This window comes from Bactrocera neohumeralis, chromosome 5 (genome assembly GCF_024586455.1).
Source record: "Bactrocera neohumeralis isolate Rockhampton chromosome 5, APGP_CSIRO_Bneo_wtdbg2-racon-allhic-juicebox.fasta_v2, whole genome shotgun sequence".
NCBI classification, from domain to species: Eukaryota; Metazoa; Arthropoda; class Insecta; order Diptera; family Tephritidae; genus Bactrocera; species Bactrocera neohumeralis.
Genome location: NC_065922.1, coordinates 40,950,992 through 40,974,942, shown reverse-complemented (window position 1 = coordinate 40,974,942; position 23,951 = coordinate 40,950,992). Strand labels below are relative to the sequence as shown.

Here is a 23,951-nt window from a genome sequence, read left to right as displayed (position 1 = left end):
AATTAAGGTGGGGCTAAGTTCGGGTGCAACCGAACATTTGATACGCTTGCAACTTGCAATAGTCAAAGCCAGGGAAATACCTAATAAAAAAATTTCCTGGGTTTCATATAGTACCTCACATACAAACACCAATTATATCAAGTAAATTTAGCCGGATGTTCGAAAATCCTGATATTAGTTATAAAACAAGAAAAAACGTTAACTTCGGCTGCACCGACGCTATAATACCCTTCACAAAGACAAAATATTCCTTAAAATACCTGTACTTTGATCGTTCAGGTTGTATGGGAGCTATATGCTATAGTGATCCGATATCGCCCGTTCTAACAAAAAGCAGTATCTTAGGAAGAAAATACTCAGCTCGCTTGCTGATTTTTAAATGTATATTTTATAGGGTCTCCGACGCTTTCTTTTAGGTGGTACAAAAATAAACACGTGATATAATATGGCCGGTTGAAGTTTTAATTATAACTCCCTTTAAATTTAACTGTAGGCAATAACTTTAGTGAGGTAACTCTATATCGGGGGTCATGTGCTTAAGTATAGCGCACGAAGTATCTTTGTACACATACATATAGTCAGACTCTTCTTTAAGAAGCTTGCCAATGCAGATACCTCTCTACAAAGACGTTTTTCATTCCTTTACTTAAGCCTCCTGACTGTGGGCTAAAAATAGTAAGACTTTTTAATTTAAATTTCACGCGAAACTCCATTCGTCGTTTTTTCTAGGTTGGTATGACTGTCAGTGACATCTATGTCAAATTTCACGTCAAAATATTCATTATTGTCTAGTATACGCTTGTTTCTCTGACGTGTTAAATTTGTACTGGATGAGCCTTGGATCTATGCCTACGACCGGAAACAGACGATCAATCGGCGTTGTGTGTTGTTTGCGCCAAGCTATTCGTAAAAAGAGGGGTCTAAACTTTTGGTTTTTGCACCACGTTAATGTGCCGTCGCATATTGCATTATTCTTCTTGAGTTTTTCGTCACATTTTCAGCCAATATCGTTACGCAATCGAAGTATAAATTAAGAAATTTAAAATTGTTATCAAAGCCTTTCTATTTTTTGCTCTTAGTAGTATATTGAACTATAATATTTCACAACGTATTCAAGGCGAAAACTCTCTAACACGAAATAATTTTCTAAGATATTTCGTTCATTTACTTCTTTCCAAATTTGGAGTTCTTTATAACGATCTCTGTAAAAACAAGTTCCTATATCAAACATGTTTTTCGGATCAAAACGACTTCACTATGAAGAAATCCAATTTTACCGTTTCAGAAAGCAGCATCTAAGTATTTGTTTGGTCGGAGAACACAAGGAAGATAAGTGCCTTGAGGATGTGGTTATTATTTCGATTTAGTTTCACTTAGAATGCCGGAATATTTTATGGAGTGTAGTTTTTAGAAACTTAAGTTTTTTAGGTTTCTAGAATCTCACTCGGCTTTTTCAGACATAGGCAAGAAACAACTTGCTTCCAAAGGCATATATTATCAGAGGATAGTTAGTTCGATATTTCTCGTCTTTGAATGCAACCCTTCTTTTCTTTTAAATACACATGATTACCAGATTATAACTGCCAACGGAAATGCTAATTGAATCGCAGAAAAATACACTTTGGTTTCAAAATCACTTCAAAATTATGTCCCTTTCGGTATACTTCTGGGTAATACAAGGTGCATTCCAAAGTAAACAGGACTTTTTGAATCTAGCGCCCCTGGTGGCGCCATCTATACGTCGACTGGTGCGTTATCTGCTATCTTTATCGATTGTCCAGTGAGAATTTCGTGACATTTCATTGATTGGAAGTGAAGCTATTGCGTTTTAAGTGTCAGTATGTTCGTGTTATCGGTGCGAAAATGAGCTTCGAACAAAGAGCCAACATTAAATTTTGACCCAAATCACATCTTAACCAATAACCACTCCCCGTATTCACCTGATATGGCACCGTGAGACTTTTTCCTTTTCCGAAAAATGCATTTGTCCATGAAAGGAAAGCGTTGTGCAGACGTAGCGGCCATTCAAAAGGCTTGCACCGGCATACTGGCGGTCATACCGGCCAACAAGCTGAAACACTCGTTTGACAATCTTTTGGACCTGTTTGATTTGGAACACCCATTATATATATATAAATGATCAATCAGTCATTGTCAACTCCGTTCATCCGTCTATCAGCTTGCAAGGACTTGAATAAATGAGGTATCGAAATGAAGTTTTATACATGTATTCCTTAGCAAAAAGTAAGGACGAGTTCGTGGATAGGTGCAATTGGACCACACCCATAAAGGATATCATAATTAATCCATTTTTTGACATCATAATTAAGGACAGTTGCACCAACCTAGGAAAAAAATGTTCCTGTCTTCCATGTAAGCGGGAGGTTTAAATGAAGAATTATACTTAATATACTTTCTGGGTAGGGTGTAAAATATTTGGTTACACTCGAACTTAGACCCTCTGTAATTGTTGCAACTACCTTTACCTATGTGCGATACATAAATGAGGAATCAGCTGTAGAAACTTACCTATACGCATGCTACTGACAGCTGACCAGAGTAGCACAGGTCGCAGAGGCTTCCCTGTTCAGCAGCGCTTATGAGTGCATCTTCTAAATGTATTATTTTGTACAAAATGTATATTGGTTTTAGCAACCTAACCTATGAGTTATATAATAATGCTGTTTTTCTGCTTTTGATTTCTTGCTGCATTTATTAATCTCCACAAATGAAAAGACAACGGAGGAATTGTTCAAATTCAATAATTTAAACATCCAACATTTGGACATTTATGTATTGACAATAGATAATTTGGTACTTAAATGATGCTTACTGGTTAAAAAAGTTGCAAGTTCTAGCTTAGATAGCTGATGAAAAATTTTCCAACTATTCTCATTAATAACAAAGGCATTTTTGTACTGCATAAGAGCATATAAAGTTTTGTAAAGTTCTTATTGAAAGTTTAGCTTATATTTACTACGATCACTGAGCTCCTGCTGAGCGCACTTCAAACGCAACAAACACAAGGTACATTTCACATGTTATTAACTTTTCTTTTGTACTTTCACAACAACAAGCAGAAAATATCGAACAATAGAAAATAATCAACCTACATGGAGTCGCTTTAATGGTTTAATTAATAATTTTTTGATTTTCACCAGACAACTCTTGTTCAAGGTCTGTAATTTGTTTATATGTACCAATGATGGCTACTCAATTCGCCTTGTTCGTATTTTCTCATTATTGTATCTCTAGTGTTCACAAATGAAATGTGTGTTGTTCTTTTCATTAACCTAATTTTGGATTCGATTAGCTAAATATTTTAAGGCAATCGACGGAAGTTAACGATCTCTCTTTGATGTGGAATCAAATCTCTAAAACGTTGGAGTACGCACACCTAATAACTGCATCAAGAAATAACCAATAATGATGACTCAACCAAAAGAATTAGAATACCTGAAGTTGAGTGGAGTTAAAGAAACAACAATTCTGGTTTGAGCTATTTAGTTGGTCTAGAGATAAAAGGCTTTTCGGGCGTATTTGTTATTGAGCATAAAAAATTGATTACTACTCCGGCTATAAACATATTTATGATCATTTGCTTATAAGCACTTATATAAGTGCAGATATTATGCGGGCACAAGAAAGCTAAAAAATATCAAATTACAAGTTAAGGTGCTTAACTCCGCCCACATGCTGCTGCACGATAACGACACGTGTGTACGATGGAAAGTATGACAGTAAGAAGTAGAATTGCGCGTTCGTGGCTTAAGTCTTTTGTACCGTACATCCAGAATTTATTATAGCGTATTTTAGTGTTATTAGCCTATGGCTACGAAATAATAACCAGGCGGAAGGAATTTAAAGAACTTATAATAAAATAAATACGAAAATAAATATCATGTTGGATTTATGTAATGTAAGCTTTAAGGCTGCTTAATTACTTTTCCCTCTACGAAATTGTCAAATAATTTGTTACATCCGCGTCAGCGCTTTTACGCGACTAATAACACCCTTCGAACTATTGATTTTCGTTGTTAATTGCTTATTGTATATGCATATGTATGTATATAAACATTTTGTTTGAATTTTTAATGAATGCCTACCTGAGCATTTATCGCATGGTTGCCTTCTCTCTTTTATTCGCGAAATTATGAAATTTGCAAAATAAGGAAGGGTGATATCATTGCCAACTTTATTTTGTCTCACATATACCATTATGATGAACTAGTAGAGCGGTAGAGGATTACTCAACGAACTCAACAAATCACATACCCTTGTGCGTAGCTGTAATTAGCCGTTTTCGGGTAATGCAATCAGACGCTTCTATATTCGGTTAGCAATTTTTTATTATAACGGATTTCAGGCAGTCACAAAATGAAGTTAAAAACCAAGAAAAAACAAAACCACAACAGTCTTAGGTGTTCATAAGGAAACCTGAAATTATTTGGTTTGCTGTTTACTTAAATCATTGGATGCTGCTATTGAACACTTTACCTAACGCAAAATTTGTTCAAGATTAAAGACTTCAGTTGCAGTGAGTATGGCACAAAATAAAATCTGAAATAAAACAATGAAATAAGCATAGGATCAGAAATAACTCGCCCTATCGAAAACCGGTGGTGTTTTGGGAAAAGTTTGTTGACAATAAATATTTCTCAGAAAGTATACAAAATAAGTAAAAAATATACAAGTCATAACTCCCTCACACATCACTCTCTCACACCTCTTTCAGTTTAGTTAGATATTGGCGGAGTTATGCTATGGGTGCGGAATTTCAAATTTTTATTTTTACTCACATACTTGACTTTTTCTAATATTCGTTATATGGCCAGACGGAATATAGACAGCCAACGAACTGAAACAAGTTTCTTGGTAACAAAATATTGCAATTATTGACAGTGGGAGTTTAGCAACTCTACACAACATGTACATATGCTTTTGTAGAATTAAGCAAAATTTCAAATTGTAAATATCTGTAAAAGAGCATGCAGCAGCCGCATCAAGCCAACAGCAAATCGTGATTCTAATGAACGCGGCTCTTGAATTCACCACGCAATAGGAGGAACTCGCTACCCCATAGCTGCTCTTGCGTCAACGGTACGCGAGAAGTCTACAAAAACGATCACTGAGCTTGTAGAGAATGTATGAGCGAAGCAGTTTAAAGTGTTGGATTTTACGGCTGAGCGGGCAAGGTGTAACTAGCGCTTTTAGACGTGATTCTGTCTAATGCAACAAGTTATCCGCTAAGCTACATTGCGTGTGTGGAGAGTCCGACCATTAATATTAGCTAAAGCGGCTGCAGGTAAGCTTTGACGCGAGTGGCTAAAACAGTCGAGAGCAGATAATCAAACAGTGCGGGCCACGGTACGGAACATTGTGTGGTACTTACTATCATTATTGGTATATACATATGTATATACTTTTGGCAGTTGGGGAGTGTGTTGTGTTTTGCTAGTCGCTTGATCGCTTTTGTGTTTTCAAAACAAAAGACGAGCAAATATTTAAATGAAGTGAGTAAAAAAGATGAGTGCTTTGCGATAGCGGCTTAAACTATTTTCGATATTAGCGAGCGGGTACATGAAGTGAGGTACTTTTTAAGCGTGAATCGTTAAGGTTTTCCAATGAAACTAAACAAATTTTTCAACATATCGTGAAGCGAAAAATTCAAGCAGAATTCCTCTGTAATGAGAGTTGTAATAAATTCATTTAAAAATTAACAATGGAGCATGTGTAGAGGAGTGGGTGTGAATGAGAGCGCGAGCTGAACGTTAGCGCAACAACAACAAAAGTTGCCAATTTTAACACTATGCAACGACTGACCCTTTATGTAATGGCAAATTTCGTGCAAAGGTGTGGAAATCATTAGAAAAAGTGTGTAAATGTGAATAAAAATACAACAAAAATTTAATTACTGAAATATTGTACAACAAGGGCATGAGTGTAAATGCCAGCAAATGGGGTCAGCAGTGAAAATGCATACAACAACGCTTGCGATTTAACACCAAAAATAGATATTTTTGTACAAATCTGTGAACACAGTTATTATTAATATATGTACCTTAAGTTGTAATGGTATTATTGTTTTACGAGAAAATTGAAAAATTTCATTAATTGTACACATAAAGATACCTCTCACCATTGCACCTACCCTCCATCTGATGAAATTAGCATAAATACATTAACTCAGCTGTTCCATAATCTTAATTAAGCAAGATATCTTTTACATTTATATAATTTTGCACAAACGCTCACACCTATAAAAAGAGTGCCAAATTGTATGGCATCAAACCTCTTCAATGAATTCGAAGTTTAAATGAATTTCGAGCTTGAAATATAAGCTTATACTGCTTCCACGTATTGGCTAATTTTTAATAACTTCCCAATGAAGTGTGTGAGCGTAGCTTTGTCATTTTAAATTTTTGGCAACTCAAGGTGAACGGGCCAAGTCGGTAGGTAATCATTGGCTTGTCTCGCCTTCACAGTGTTGTTCGTATTTTATGCACATATGCGAGTATTGCTTCGTGTGTTTTGCGATTCTTCTCAACTCGTCCTCAAATAAAGCTTTTGAATAAAAAACAGCTGAGATTCATTAATTCCAGTTTTAACCAACTACAAAGTGAAATAGACAAAACGCCAATTTATCAAATGCACGACCAAAACAATGCACTAAGTAATGCAAAATCAAAGAAAAATAATAGTTTAAATAAAAAACACTCAAAACCAGAAAATTAAGATATAACGTCGTAACGTCATCAACCAAAATTTTGTAGCAGTATGTGGCAGTGAGTGGCGGCAACAAGTTTTGGCTTTAACTTGCTTCTGCTTCTGATGCTAAGCTTGACTGCTCGGCTTGTTGCCGTTGTTCACAAGTATGTATTTTCATACTTTTGTGTGGCTGTATATGCGCGTTGTACATACATATGTACATTTTTTCGGCTAATTCAAAGTCTTTTCGGTCGTATTTGTGTTGTAGGTTTCGTGAACTTGTTTTAATGTACATGTATTTTTCTCCGCTTGTCAAATAACAGAGACTGAAAACATTGTTTTGGAGACTTTGGCTACTCAGCAGAAGCGAATTTTTCAACAGAGCTTAAATTTGTTTAAAATTTTATATTGGATACACATTTTGAATGCCCGCAAAACTGAGGTGAGTTTCAAATTAGCATAAGGTTTTCAAGTTTTCGAAATTTAAGCAAAATTGATTATTATGTTTACTATTTGAAATATTATTAACTGTTATATTAACTATTTGAATGCCTACATATTTCAAACTGTTTTAAAAAGAAAGCTAAATGTAAATATTTTATTAAAAAGTTTGTTTTATCGTTTTCGTATGGCTGTTACCTAAAATATTTTCATGGCCTCATAGAGCAGCCGTATACTGAGAAATTGCTTTTCAGTTAGTTTTTTCGAACGGATAGAGCAAAATTTTAATGGCTAGCTGTGCTTTTTTGTATGCTACGTTCATGTGTATTCGCATACATGACACACATATACATACATACATATGTTGTTTACTAACTATGTGGAAGGCTCCTTGATGGTTACCACTGAAGCGTGACGACTGTTAGCTAACTGATTTTCAAGTAGTTATGCCAACGGGTTGCATGTGCAACTCGGATAATTATTAAGAATTGTGATTTGAGCCAAGCACGCAACTGACAGACGAAGTGTGTTGCATTGAATTAACCCATTTAAAAATTAACTTGCGCTCCTATAATAATATACATAAATGGGCTACATTCATTATGTACGTACATAACTAAGAGTACAATATGAGTGGGTACGTATGTAGGTAATACTATATAGTACAAGTATGTATGTATATAATGATAATTTAAAGCATACACTATTTTTCGCAGAGGTTGTAATAACATTGAGGTTTAGAACTTACAAACTATAGTGACTTTTTGGGTACCAAAATAAAGATAAAGCCCGTCTGCCTTCTTGTCAATTTTTTTCAAAAAAACTTTTCTCATTTGTTCTTATTGAAATGCAACAAGTCAAAGGCTAATATTATACAACAATTCTCCTATAAAATAGTTTTGATTTCTAAGAAACATTTTATGTGAAAAAAAAATTAGAATTCATAAAGTTACCACTGTCAAGTCTTTCACTAGCTCCGGCTGGGAACAAAATGTCATTGTCAATAGTCATAATAATTATATTCAAAAGTCACTAAAAGGTTTTATGTAGAGGTTTAAGAAATTATTTTAAATTTGCGTCTAACTGTGAAATGAAACCGCTGTAATTTTGTATTTGTACAAGTTTATTCCAATACAACAATAATTACTTTTCGATATTTCCTTAGTAAACCAGGAGGTTTGTGTTATAAAATCTCTGTCCTAGATGGCAGAAAAAGGTTTAAAATATTGTACAGATATTAGAACTCTTATTCTTTGCTGGCAGTTATAGCCGAGTTAAAAGGTCTCTTGTCAGAGGCTGTTGTTTCCTTTCCATTGGGGGCGTTTTTTTACGTGGTCGGTCCCAAACCCAGCGCTAAGCCCTGAGAGGGATAGTTTGCGTTTTCACTTTAGCTCGCCTTCAAACGGCTGGTCTGAGGCTTTCTAGAGGACACTTGGTCAAAAACCGGAAGTAGTGAGCTGCTTGAGCCATATGTAAAAGAATCATTTCTGGCCACTCTCAAGTGAATGGTGCTCAGAGACTTTCCTCCCTTGCGTGAACTTCCACACAAGACTCTATCCAAAACAGATCTTAGAACTAAAGCTAAAAGTTTTTTTCGAAAATTAAGGCTAACATTTTTTTTCGAAAATTAAAATACGCAAACATATCGTCACCTGAAATGCAAAATAACGTATCATCAAAAAATTCGAAATTGAGTGTCTTATTGATTACACATGTTCAACTTTTTCAGGTTCTGCGATCCGATATAAACCAATTTTAACCAATTTTAAAATTTGTTTCACTCATGCTCCATTTTATTTCGTGTTTCATTCACGCCACTGCAAATTTCCGAAAATGTTTTTACGTTATTTTGCATTTCAGGTGACGATATAATATATGTAAATATATTATTGTAAAATACATATCTTCGAACCAGAATGGTGTGATCTTAACATGAACCGTGCAAAACTCGCGGCATGAAGCAATTCCTCTATTCCTTAAACAATTTGTCATCATTTCAATTTCGCAGAGATCACCGCCTTTAAGTGGCCTAAAGTAAAAGAAGTAAAACGGGATGATGTGATTAAAAAGAAAGAAAAAACGTTAACTTTGTATGTATGTATGCTTTAGTGATCAGATATCGGCTTTCCTAAATGAGCAGTTTCTTGGCAGAAAAATTCATGTACAAGTTTTCAGATTGGTGTCTCAAAAACTGATTGACTTGTTCGTTTGTATATAAATATAGCAGACGGATAGGCGGGCATTGCTTTTATGAGGTCCCCGGAGTTTCCTTCTGGGTGTTACAAGCTTTGGGACAATCAGTACGCTGCTCAGGGCGTAACAAGAATGTATGTATATATATACAGGATCCATAGTTTTTTGGGGGGAAATAAATATTTACTTGAAACAAGAAGTTTATCATATTAAATATAGAAGTCTTTAGGCAGTTAAATATCATAGTGAATAAATTTCAAATCGACCTTCTATATCAAATCCTACTAAATTGAAAAACAAACACATTACAAATCGTAGACGTGCGAGTGACATCCTTTATTGCAATGTATAATACTGTAGTAAGTTCGTGTATTGAATAGAAAAATTTCACAAAACCAAACGATGTGGGCCAAGTTTTGAAAATCTTTTGAGAACTTCTTCTACAGTGACTTCAATGTCATGAAGCATGTGCCGCAACGCCAGCCCGCTCAATCTATCTTGAAGCATGTTCGTCCTCAGTCACGTTTTCATGCGGCGAAATGTCGAAAAAACGCATCCACTGCTCGCATTCGTCACAGGCAGAATATGCGAAGATAACTACGAATTATAGGCTATAGGTCTACATCGGAGTTTTTTAACGTTTCTTATGCAGTAGCCGGTAATTTGTTGTCTGTTGACTTTTGCCCCAATGGCACTGCCAGTGATCAAGTTCACCTTTAAGCTTCAAACGTTGCACGACGGTGTCATTATCCAAAAGGTTTTTGAATCTTTCTATCAAGCAATCAATAGAATTTCTCATTTCATTGGTTTTCAAAGCACATGCTTTTTCTGGAAGCAGTAAACTCAGTTGAAATTCATTCAATGCTTTTCTAGAAAAGCGCGTCTTCAAATCTTCGCCGATTGTTTCCAACTGAGGTCCCTGTAGTATTCTTCGCAAGTTTTCATTTCCATTCTAATTGGATTTTTTTGTCAACTTTCAGTTCTGTCGCCATAATTATCGTGTCTGAATAGAAGGATCGAAAATGTTCCTCAGCTTTTTGACTGCGGCAGACGTATCTATCATATTTATTTGATGCCTATTATGTTGGAAAACTTGGAAGATAAACCGTGGAGAATGTATCAATCGAACAAATACAGATCTTCTGAATCTGCAACTCATATATAATATTGATTTATAACAACTTTTTCACTCATGAGCACCTTTTTCTTAAATCAGACAACGATCCACATTGTTTTCCACGAACATTGACTTTAAATATTCTTAGCACGCTCACGCTCATAAAATCTTAAACAAATCCAAACATATGTTACTTAATTCTAATAAGAAGAAACATTCGAAGTATCAGAATTGACTTTTAGTATACTGGAAATATATTATGACGATTTAAAGAGTTTTGGGAATAAGTGTATACAAAAGCTTCAGAGCTTATTGCGACAAGAAAAAAGGTAATATTGCTTGCGATTTTTATCTCAGCACCAATATAAAAGTAGTCCTAAGGTAGTATATGTATGACGCAATATTGTAAAAACTTTCTATACTCCTTATCGTCCATTAAATTTGAATGTTGAATGCATTTTTATTGCTAAAACTAAGAAAGTTGATTTCCATTAGCACATATCAAGGCAAAATCTTATTTCAAAATTTTTATTTAACTTTTATGGCAATGACAGCTGTATGACTAGCAATGGTTACGTGACACCAACATCGAAACACCACCAACATGGAAATGATGCGGTTTGTGCCGCATAATCACACGGCCAAGTTATCTGCATACGAACTTATCGACCCACATGCCACTTATAACACTATACAATACAGCTGGTAGGTCTCATGGACCACTCGACATGTTCTACGAAACATTCTTGTAGATCTTTTGGTATTGGTGGGTGTTTGTCGATCAATCAAACATTTGACGGTTTACGCATTTTGCGAAACTCATACCATCCAGCGAAAATCACATCTTAAGCCGCATTAAAATTATAAAAGCATTATTTGTTGGGCTGCAAAATTTTCTTAATTTAACAGAAATGCGATCGACCAAAACCGCGAAATGAACATGTGCTCGTAACATAATAAAACGTTGGCTTGTACAAGGTGGCTCATACCAAAACAGGCGACACAATCGTGGGCGTAAAGTCTATAGTTGGCTCGTTGATTATTCAATTGGCAACTTGTTTGACCATTGACGCTTGCGGATCGCGTTCGCGTTGCTATGTTCGTTTCTTAAGTCTTTCTACATTTTTATTTTGCTGCTTACTTTTTATGCATTCGAAATCGTTCTTTGAATTTGTGACTTTTGCCAGCCAACGCAGCGAACGGCTTCAACGTCGACCTACCCATGTCTGAGATTAACTGCTACTAGATATTTTCATACATATGTACGAGTACACATATAGTACGCAGAAGCACAAATATATATATATTTGGTTAGGCGACGCATCGGTCTAGCTTTTGCATAATAAATTTTCAGTGCTGCCATTGTCAACCAATTGTAAATAAATATTAACGCATTTATAAAGAGAAGGCATAGACTCATATATGCATATAGCCATTTACAATTTATACATATAGTACATATATATATATATATACATATATTGAGGTACACATACGTTCTTGTGCTTGTTTTTCTTTTTGTTGATTTTGCGGTGGAATGGAATTTCTTTGTTTTGTGCATTGCAACATAGAATTTTTCAGCATTGTTCAATTAAATATTCAATGACTTCATTATTTTTGTTTTGCTCATTGAATAAGTTTAGCACGTTACATTTAAAATTGGTTGCACTAGTTGTTTACCAGAGAAGTGGTGTCTTATCGAATGAATTGTATGCAAATTTTATTAAAATGCAGTTGTTAAAGCTTGCTTACAAGAACTTACATTTGTATTCGTATTTGTATTTAAATGTGAATCTTTAAAGGAATTTTATTTTTCTTACAAAGTCTTGTTAAAAGAAATAATTCGAAATTTGGAATTTTCGTTCAACGGCTTATGATTTTTAAGGGGTTACATGGGTTTCCTCAGCCTTTTTCAACAATTTTTTTCTCACATAAAAAATGAAATATTTTATTAGAATTTTTTATTATTACAAACATACACTATTAACAAAAAAATTCTGAAATTTTTGGAAGGTAATATTTTAAACTCAGCCACTGCGTCGCCATTCCCGGTGACCCCTAGCAAAAAAGATGCGCCCGCGTTGGCAGGATAACTCCTTACAGAAATTGGATTTTTGGCAAACATTTTTACAAAATAAATGAAAATTTTTCTACTCTTTTTCAAATAGTTGTAATCGAGCAAACATCCTTCGTCGAAGTCTTTAAGAATTGTATCTCAAAGACCGATGTACAATTTCATGAAGACCGGTTGAGTAGTTTTCGAGAAATCTTGACAACCGACCTCAAAAGTACAGTTTCGGGACGTTTAGAGACGGCGCACTTAGCCTAGCTAGCCTCGAGCGTACAAGTTCTCAAGGCTGTATCTCCAAAACTATTATCCGGATCAACTTGAAAATTTAGGAAAATATTTTAGAGGATTTAGGAAAATATTTTTGTTGTCGAATTTAATAAATTAATAAAAAAATTTTAACCCCTTAATCACACAATTCTTTTAGTAGTTTTTTGGCAATAGTAATAATAAACAATTATGACAGCGGAAAAATCATCAACCTAGGACTTAACACCAACTTCTCAAAGTTTCTTGTAAGGGCTTTCCATTCTAGTCAAGGTTGGTATAAATAAATAATTTGAAAATATCGAGCTTTTTGGTACACACAATATTACATTCCTAATTGCTGATTATACTGAATTGTTGAGTGGGTATGTAGGTTACGATCTAATTGTTTTCTCTGTCTTATTTGGAAATATTTTTCAAAGTTTGTGTAGATGGAACGCAATTTTCTGAAGCAGAATTAAAAAAGAGTTAATTTCCATTTTATCTGAACTAATTTGTGTTAACTTCAGTTATCTCTTCTAGCCATGAGATCAGGAAAGTAGACGATAAACGCTTGTGGAAAATTATTTTTTTATTTTTAGAGAAACTGGTATTCGAAAAAGTGTATTCAAAGCTAAAAAATAACCCATTGAGCAAAGTGTTTTTTAACATTTTAATTTTGAATTAATGTTCATCCATGTTTTATAAATTGTCATACATATTTCATATTGGCTGCCTTCTTACATTCACACTGCTGTAATAGCTGAGCACATACACATACAAACGCCGAGAAGCTCACCGCATGCGGTGTTATGCTACTTCTGCTTGTACGACAATCATTAATAAGCTCCGTAGTTCATAAAGCTAGATTCAATTAGACTTCAGCAAGTAAATGTTGGCCCGACACATGTGTTGGTAATGTTCTAAATAGTATATGCATCCATGATGCATGTAGCGCTGTACTCAAATATACACGCCTCTGTTGCAAGCTGCAAAAAGTTTGTATAGTATATATATCCACTAGTAAATGGGAAATTTATGAGATCCTCTTGGCATACGTTAAAGCTGCTAGGGCATCCCATCGCTCATTTGGTTTATGATCTAGCCGTTGCAGGAGTGATGGATGAGCATGCTCATACATAAATATGCGCGGCACGCATCATCGCAGGCGGCCTCTCAGCGCTGACACATCATGAATTAAATACCCTACCAACAGGGCAAACCACTGGGTAATGATGGTGGGGTGGTCGCGGCTGTCCTATTTAGCCATATTGAAATGAGATAACTGAAAGTGATGTTTCCATGCATTTTACTAATCAAACTCAACGTCAAGTGGAATCAAGACAGCGTATAGCATATTATTCTCTGCTTGCCACATAGTTAGTTTTGAAATCTGTGTAAAGTAGTGAGCATAAAAACTGCAACCAAGTAAATGCATGAATAATATAAAATGGTTAAATCGTGCAGCCGCTTAGAAGAGTATTTTCAGTCGAGTCAATAGAAATGTTTCGAAAAAATTAATGTGCTATATAAGCCAGTTTAAGTTAATTTTTAGTTTTCATTTTTTGGTTAAATTTGCTGAAACTTCTGTGCAAATATTAACCTTAGAAAAAGTTATGCAAAAGGAGGGTAAATTGTTAAATTTTCAAAAGTAATGGCATTCAATCTAATGATATTTGTTATAACCTCAAAAATATATTTACTTTTGCTCAAATGTATGTACCATATATATATGTATATATAGAAAAGTTCGGTTTCTGGCTGCATCTAAGGAGAATTTCTTTTTATGGTAGCAACGCTGTATGTTTGTGTCAAAATATGCTCATGTACTAAACATTAATATTTGACGTCCAATCTTTGCCCTTAAATTACTAAGTCATAAGATTAATTAATGACTATTAAATGAAGGCGTGCTTTTATGCAAAGTATATTTTCCAACCATGTCTTGGCATTAAAAAGATTTATTACACGTCAAACTGTGTGATTTCTCTTGTCTACATTCTTCATACTCCTCACTATACCAGTTAGTTGACCATATCAGGCATTAAAGGCAGTTATTTTTTTATAATACATGCAAACTTGTTTTACTGTAGGTATATGCTAAGTTAGCTGCATTCGTTTACTACTTGGTATTTAATTTAATTTATGTACTTTGAAATAACAATCTTATGGTATATGAATTAAATTATTAACAGACTGATTAAAATTGATTAAAAATATCTGTAATCAAAAGTGATTTGTCTGTTGGCTATACAAAAAATTTCTTTGTTTTGTTGTTGTTTGTAGTTCTGGAGCGAATATAAATAACAACTATTTCTTGAGAATCTAAAGTAATAACATTGTACAACACTCGAATGGATATTGGACCAATCCAATTTATGAGATTGAGTTGAAAGTAAATAAAAGTAATTTGTCCGGTTCTCAAAGTTTGCTTCCAAAAAAGAAATTTATTTTCGAATTTCAAATATTATTACTAATTTTAGCAAACTTCTTCTTATATTATGACCAAATTCGAACAACCTGGCAATGATAGAAAGTGCATTCAATAAATAACGTTTCCGTTTGTGGTAATTATAACGGTATAGCTGACGTTTATTCAATATTTGATCCAAACTACGAAGTCTATTTCAGCCTGACATATTTGATGACAACTTGCAACTAAATTTTCCGTCTATTCAACAGAAAACGACCTTCGGGTGTGTCAGCCGGACAAAATTTTTTCTTTATGTTAAATGTTTTTCTGATATTTTGACTTTCATTAAAGCACAACCTTCTCTATTGGAATGACGTTTGATGACTGTGATGGTTAATCTAAACTAACAACATGGTTTTCTGGTTTCCATAGAGGCCAGAGTCTGCTCCTATGTTTCTGATCATTGTCAACTTGTACTATCCCATCATGGTTATTTTTGCTGCAAACCATTTATCTGACTTCCCTAAACGCTTTTTATACAATTATATTATTGCTAATCCAAATCCCAAATCCCTCAGCAGGAAAACCTCCATAAACAGGGCGCTTTACCCTCATTTGAATTAATGTTTGTTATTGCTTAGATTTTTACATTGAGTTTCTTCTCAAAAAAAGAACAATAGATTTGTCCACACTTTTAGATGTTATCTTCATTTCCAGTTTCTCCGCAAAGCTGCAGCGCGTATTTAAATACCTTGTAGTTTTTAGGAGTTCATTTAGGACTTAAGGATTATGCTGAGTCTTCTTGTTCTTCTTTACTGGCGTAGACACTGCAATTTTTTCGCAACGTGGAGCCAATTGGAGATACCAAGCGAAAATAGGTCCTTTTCCACGTGGTATTTTTCAACGGTGTGGAGGTCTTCCTCTATTTCTTACGACTGCGTCGAATATTCTCAGAGCTGGAGTGTTTTCGTTCATTCGGACAACATGACCTAGCCAGCGTAGCCGCTGTCTTAATTCGCTGAACTATGTCAATGTCGTCGTATAGCTCATACAGTCCATCGTTCCATCGAATGCGATATTCGCCGTGGCCAACGCGTAAAGGACCATAAATCTTTCGCAGAACCTTTCTCTCGAAAACTCGTAACGTCGACTCATCAGATGTTGTCATCGTCCATGCCTCTGCACCATATAGCAGGACGGGAATAATGAGTAACTTATAGAGTCTGGTTTTCGTTCAGCAAGAGAAGGCTGTACTTATCAATTGCCTACTTAGTCCAAAGTAGCACCTGTTGGCAAGAGTTATTTTGTGTTGGATTTCAAAGGTGAAGTTGTTGTTGCTGTTAATACTGGTCGCAAATTAGACGAAATAATCTACGACTCCGAAGTTATGACTGTCAACAGTGACTTGGGAGTCTAGTCGAGAGTAGAACGACTGTTTTTTTGATGATAGGAGATATTTCGTCTTGCCCTCGTTCACTGCCAGACCTTTTTGCTTTGCCTCTTCATCCAGTCTGGAGAAAGCAAAACTAACGACGCGGATGTTGAGGCCAATGATATCAATATCATCGCTATATAGCTGATAGCTGTACAATCTTATAGAAGCTCGAATTATTTTCTCCAAGACTAGATTGAAGAAGTCGCACGAAAGGATGTCGCCTTGTCTGGAATCTCGATTGGTAACGAATAGCTCGGAGAAGTCCTTCCTGATCCTGACGGTGCTTTTGTTTTTGCCCATCGTCAGCTTACATAGCCGTATTAGTTTTGCGAGGATACTAAGTTCACACATAGCAGAATAATGGCAGCTCCTTTTCGTTCTATCAAAAGCAGCTTGGAAATCGACAAAGATATTCTCTTTTCCGAGATAAGGCGCATGATGAATATCTGGTCAGTTGTTGATTTCCCGTGCCTAAAGCCACACTGATAGGGTCCAATTAGTTGGCGCAGATTTTGGGGTATCCTTTTTTTGTGGATTGGCAGAGTACATTTATATTCCAATCGTCGGGCGTGTTTTCATCTCACCATATTATACAAAGCAGCTGATACATGCACCTTGTCAGTTTTTCGCCGCCGTGTTTTAATAGCTCGGCCGGCAATCCATCGACCCCACTGCTTTGTTGTTCTTTAGATGGGTAATTGCTATTCGAAGCTTCATGTTTCTTATTATTAACACATTAAAAAGATCGAAAAACCTAACCATAATATAACCATAAGTATAACCAATTATACTCGTTACTGATAAGTGACATTGGCGATAAAGTTGGCTCCATTTTGGGCTTAAAAAACTATGTGTTCGTAAGCTCTATCAAACAATGAACTGATGCTTGTTCAGTCGTAAACATTGTTCTCTTATTAGTTCATGCGCTATTTGTACAGAACATATGTAAATATCAATTACAAGCCATATTGACAACTAGGTAGAAAGCAATACTATATACTATGAGGTAAATATTTGAGCCAACGAGTTGCATCTATCGAACGTAAATATTATAATTAATTTTAGCGAGGCAGTCACTAACACAATTTTATTAAATTTGAACAAAATATACATGTAAATATCCTTGCCAAATATCACGTTCATACATGCATAAGTATGTATTTTAAGGTGTGAAAGTATAATGTTGTAAGTCAGCGATTACATCGCCGCAATCTCTGTGAATTTATTGCAATATTTCGCAACACACGCTCACTTAAGTGTCTGTCTGTGGAGAGAAAAAGCAGGAAACTTTGCGGAAACTACTCCTCTCGCATGTACATATGTATAGTATATAGTACATGTATACTCATTCAAAAAGCACATAAATGCGCAGCATATGTATAAAGGAATTGTTAGATAAACAATAATAATGAGACGGAAGACAAAAGCTGGCGAAGACAAAGTAAAACCACAATGACTTAAAACGGCATTTACATGCAAAGTCATTTCTAAGCACATTGAATGCTTTGAGATAATTCCGACATACAATAACAATTATAAGTAATCCAGGTACAGCAAGAAGAGTGGCAGTAAGTCGGCATCAGAACATAATTTAGTTTTCAGCCATAATTATTTTCTCATTAGAGTAACTACATATAAAGAAATTTTGTTTCTTCAGTTTGGTACAACGAATACACTATGTAACAAAATTAAGAAAACATGTGGAAGCTTAGAATGCCGCGCAGCACATGTGGGTAGATATAAAGACATCGAATGTACGCGAACATTAATTTAAAAAACGCACAATTCAAATCTGTATTTGTAACCGAAAATGTTGAATTTAACTTTTTGAAGTACAGTGTGGTCTGTGGCGTATTAGAAAAAGTGGAACTACAGGAAAAAATGGTAAAATGGCGTATACTCACCACAAATACAAAAAAAAACGAGGTCTAGTTTGGAGCATGAACATAAGCATTACAGTTTAAAGAACAAACCACAGGTCAATAGGAATTTTATGTTAGGTAATGAGCTTTAAAAGAGTGAACCCTTAATTTTTTATTTACGTTTAGTTCAAAGTCAAGATTACCATTGGAGAATTCACAAAACTAATGAATTCCCAAAGAAAACAAAAACAATGAAACAAACTGCATAGTTTTTGTGAAAAGAACAAGAAAAAAGGTTAACTTTGGTTACAACGAAGCATAAAACCCGCCATAAATAAAAAAAAGGATTTTTACAAAAACTTGGTTTTAATCGGTCAGCTTAATTTCTTCGAAAATTGTAGCATTGTCAGAGACAATACCCAATGCCAAATTTAATGAAGATATCGCATCAAATTAAAAAGTTTTACATACAAACCCTTTACTTCGATCGTTCAGTTAGCACGACAGCTATATGCTTTAGTAGTCCAATAGCAACGGTTCCGACAAATAAGCAATTTCTTGCGGAGAAAAGGATGTACACAAAATTTCAGATCGATATCTCAAACACTGAATTACTAGTTCACATACATAGTATACAGACAGACTGACATGGCTAAATCGACTCAGCTCGTCTCGCTGGTAATTTTTATATATTTTTAATCTGATGTTTCCTGCTGGGAGATACAAACTTCGTGGCAAACTTATAATATATACTGTACAGGGTATATCAACTTCAATGAGTACCTTGGACAGACTATATATTCTGACGTAACTTTATAAAGTAAGAAACTTTTGTATGTTATTTTTGAAATTTACAATACTTTAATTTCATTAAAAATTTAATAATATAATTAAGCAAAAAATTTATCAAGAAAGTAAATAATGCAATTATATTTCACATCGACGGTTTTTAATACTCTTTATCCTTACATTACTTACTAAAAACTGCCGCTTTTGTTTCCAATAAATAGTTGTATACAGGAATGTAAGTCTGCGTGCGATTCTCATTCTTACTCCTTTCAAGGAAAGGGCCACGCATTTGCTTTCTTTACAAAAGTATTCCGAATCTCCCCTTTTCAACTTAAATATTTTTCAACTTAAATATTTATCTGAAAATTGTTGTGTCTGCTCGCTGGCGGACAGCTTGTTATCGGAAGACTTGTCTGTCTAGCGGCCTGTCTATTCATCCGACAATAGACAAAGGTAGTTCGTATGGGCATAATTTTGCTGATTTACCCACAGATATTATGGGCCGACGCATTTATTCGCATGCAAGCGTTATACTGCCGCCAATGCTTTGGTTGTACGAGTGTACTTGTATGAACACATGTTCATACATATGTACACGAGACAGCATCGCGTCATTTATTGTTTAGCCGCAACACGCCAACAATTTCCTGCTGTTGGCATTGCGCCTCACATGCAACGCTGCACACCGACTAACCTATCAACCAACAAATCTGGTTGGAAAACCAACTTAATAATGCAACCAACGCACCTTCCGCCCCAGAGCAAAGCAATATACGTACATATGTATGTATGTACTTATGTTCGAGTATGTAACACATATTGTTTTACCAACGCCAGCAGCCTCCGTCGGAGTTACACTAGTTCCGACCACGCAGAATTCACAAAACTATTCGGCTGCGCTCCGACAGCTGGTATGTAAGGTATACTGCACGTTGTGCAATTCCTCTGGAATTTCCGCCCTTGCATTACAAAAAAGCAACTATCTTATAAAATTCAAAGTCTGTACAATTGGCTGTTCACTTGTTGGTTGTATCATTTGATTTTTCGCCTGCGTCGGGTTAGAATGTGAGAAAAATTGCGTAGTGAGAAATAAATATAATAGAAAAGGTTTTGACGACGATTGAAGCACATAATTTTTTAAATTGAGAAATGCCTCGATTATTTAGTGAAATCATCATTTTACCAATTATTAAATTTTTTTTATATTGTACTAAAGTTGAAATATAACCATCTTACATATACAGTGTACTTTAAGAGACTAAGGTTCTATAATAGCATTTTTTTCTTAAAAATCTTTAATGGTTTTTTTGCAATTAGGCATGAGAAAGAGATGGAATTAATATAAAAATTGACATCTATATGTTGACTGGTGTGTATCGGTGCGAAAATTAGCTTCGAACAAAGAGCCAACATAAAATTTTGTTTTAACATTGATACAACTTTTACAGAAACGTTTCAATTGATGAAACAAGTTTATGACAATTATTGTATATTTCGTAGCAGGGTGCACGGGTGGTTTCAACGTTTTCAAAGTGGTCGTGAGGACATAAATGACGATCAACATATGGTCCAATCAAAATCCGTGATCACCGGAAATCCCATCGAAGCTGTGAGTGAATTCATCAAAAATAAGCCGAAATCATTTAAATGGAATTGAACATCTCCAAAACATCGATTTATCGCATTTTGACCGAGCATTTAGGCTTATGAAAGGTGTGTGCACGCTTTGTTCTACACAAATTGACTGACGACTAAAAATTGCCTAGATTCCAACATTCGAAAGACGACTATTTGAACAAAAATCACATTTTAACCGTGAACCACTCCCCGTATTCACTTGATATGGCACCGTGCGACTTCTTCCTTTTCGGAAAAATGCATTTGCCCATGAAAGGAAAGCGTTATGCAGACGTAGAGGCCATTCAAAAGGCTTGCACCGGCATACTGGTGGCCATACCGGCCAACGAGCTAAAACACTCGTTCGACATGTTTTTGGGCCGAGCAAAAAACTGTATTGAAGCAGAGTGAGACTATTTTGAATAAAAGAAATTGATTTTGCCGAAAAAAACCATTTGTTGTGTTTTTTTTTTAAAGTCCTGTTTACTTTGGAACGCACCTTGTACAAGTATAAATTCCACCTAATGCTATATCGAAATATCTGCATGAAATACAGGGAGAGAAAAGTTTTGACCAATCGTTGTTCTTATTATAAAATGTCAAAAGGTAAATTTTGTGCTTGGCAAAATAATAAGTTATAAATAATAATAAATAATATGCAAACTTCGCACAATGGCAATATCGCAAAAAAGCTGTTCATACAATACATGTATTTTGCGACTATTTTCTGTGGCATTTATGACAATTTGTCGCAAAAAACAGTCATTTGTCTACATTTTTCTTAGGCTTTGGTTTCTTCGCTGTAAAATGAAAACTCAAGTATATTTAATTATAAAATTGTATTATTGATTATTCTAAAATGAATTGATAAACGAAGAAAGTAATATTACCACGGAGCGTTCATTTAACCCAAGTTTCCATTTCGCCACTTTGCCACTATTGTTTTCTACGCCTGTTTCATTCCCCAGTAGAGAAGATGGGAAAAGTTTTCAGCTACGGATCATAAAGTGCAACCAGAACAAAAGCGGGCTTATTATGTAGTAATCCAAAGTAAAATAAATGATTATAATTCAGTCTTTCAGGCCGAAATTTTCGGAAAAACAAAAGGTGCCAAGTGTGCTTCTTCTCTAAATAATAATTTTATAAACATTCTAGTGGGCGACCAAGAGGCAATTAATTACGCAAGCAAGCAATAACTAGAATTTTATAAGGTAACTCGGTTAATCTAGGAATAGAATGACAGACGAGCTTAGGCTGCCCCAGGCCAATCAGCTCATTCATGGGTTGCTTGTAGCATTGTTCCATACTGGAAGACCTTAGGTCTTAGAACAAAAGCAACACAGAAAAGCTTTTAGTTCTGTGCAAAAGGGAGCTTAGTAAAATTGTAGGGGTCAATATAAGGTACCTATTATTAAAACTTCACCTTCAGAAATTAGAAAAAGCGAAGCAAGCGCGGCGGAAAGCACAGCATGCGCAGATACGCTGGAACATTATCTATGCGAATTCCATCAGCTGGGTAAAAAGGAACGTATTCCAAGGCTTGCAATTCCACAACTTAAGAGACATTGGTTCAGCTGTTTTTATCAAATCCACTAGATTAAATTGGTTACCAATTGGCAGTGCAATGGGCTTAATGATGGTCTAAGTGCGACCGCTTGAGGTCCGGCGCCTCCCTTTTTAACCGACCAACCAACTATCCCGTTTTTAAGTTTTCCATACAAGAATCTGATTCCGATCGTTCACTTTGTATAGAAGCTTTATGCTACAGTAGTTCGATATCAACGTTTTGAACAAGTAACCAGCTTCATAGAGGAAAAAAGTTGTGTGCAAGATCGATATCTCCAAAACTAAGGGATTAGTTCGCGTTTACAGCCGGCAGACGGATATGGCTAAATCAGCTCAGCTCGTCACGCTGATCATTTACCTACCTATACATATGTATATATTTTAAAGGGGGTATTCGACGTTTCCTTCGTAGTGTTAAGGTTTACTTCACGGTTTAAAGATCAAAATGACAAAAGTTTTTTACTTTGAAAGGACAATCTATCATAGATCTGACAAACTTTTTTGACTTTCAATGGTCAATCGGTCATAGATCAAACGGTATAAGAACAAGTTTATACCCCGTACGTTCAATAATACTCTGAATCATTGTTACTCCGTAAAATCGTCCTAAGCGACCGAAAATACGACAGTAGGACGGTAAGGATTTAGCTGAACTTTTTGGGTTCCGCGTTAAATTATTTTAATTTATCTCTTGAACAAGATAACACACACAATACTCTATTGCGGTATTACTACGCGTTATCGAATGATTGGCCTGAGATAAAAGTTAGCCAAAAGGCTTCGACATCCATAAATTCTACACGAGAGAACATGCTTAAGTAAAAAATTCCACCAATTTTTGAAGTTGAATCAATCTTGTGACAAATTTTGGATTATTTCTAATTAATTTACTTTTAAATTTGTTGAATAATATGAACGCGCATCGGCTTTTATGGCCTCTGCTTTATATGAAATATTTATTGTTTAATATGCTTAGTACAGTTATATTATTTACATTACTAAAGACAAACTGGTTTTTGAAGGAAAAATAAAATTGCACTTCTTTACTGCTGAGTGCTTGACTCTCTGACCTTGAAGTGTCTCAAATGCGATAAATATGTATGTAGTCATATTTTTCTCACTTGTGACGTGCATCACGCATCATTAAAGCAAGCCCGTGCATATGTTTCAACGTATGTAGTGGATACATGTACCATATTTATATTTTCTCACCTATCTGGGCGATAAAAAACTTGATTATTTACTTTTGCGAATTTCAACATCTGTAAATTCACTTCAAATCGCATTTGCAAAATATTTTATTGGCGGAATATACGATTATCGATAATTACATTATATAGAGTTATATAAATATATTATTTTATGAATAAATATGTACGTATCTCGTCTAACTGTTAAAGATGGCTATTTAAACGAGTTTAAGTTAAAAATTGAAGTGAAAACCCAGGCACCTAACTAGTGAATTGCGGCAAGTTTAAAAATAAATGAGAGATACA

At 35.1% G+C, this 23,951-nt stretch overlaps 1 protein-coding gene across 10 annotated transcripts in view; it reads left to right on the top strand.

Annotated features, from left to right (window-relative positions):
- The first annotated feature begins 5,341 nt into the window (after positions 1-5,341).
- The window catches only part of LOC126759965 (uncharacterized), a 43,181-nt gene continuing 24,571 nt past the window's right edge, over positions 5,342-23,951 (top strand). For 2 of the 10 annotated variants that reach the window (XM_050475255.1, XM_050475257.1), the window contains exons 1-2: positions 5,349-5,513; positions 6,977-7,150. The gene's annotated coding sequence lies outside the window, so the exon portion shown is untranslated. The other 8 variants (XM_050475258.1, XM_050475261.1, XM_050475256.1 and 5 more) reach the window with 8 other exon arrangements.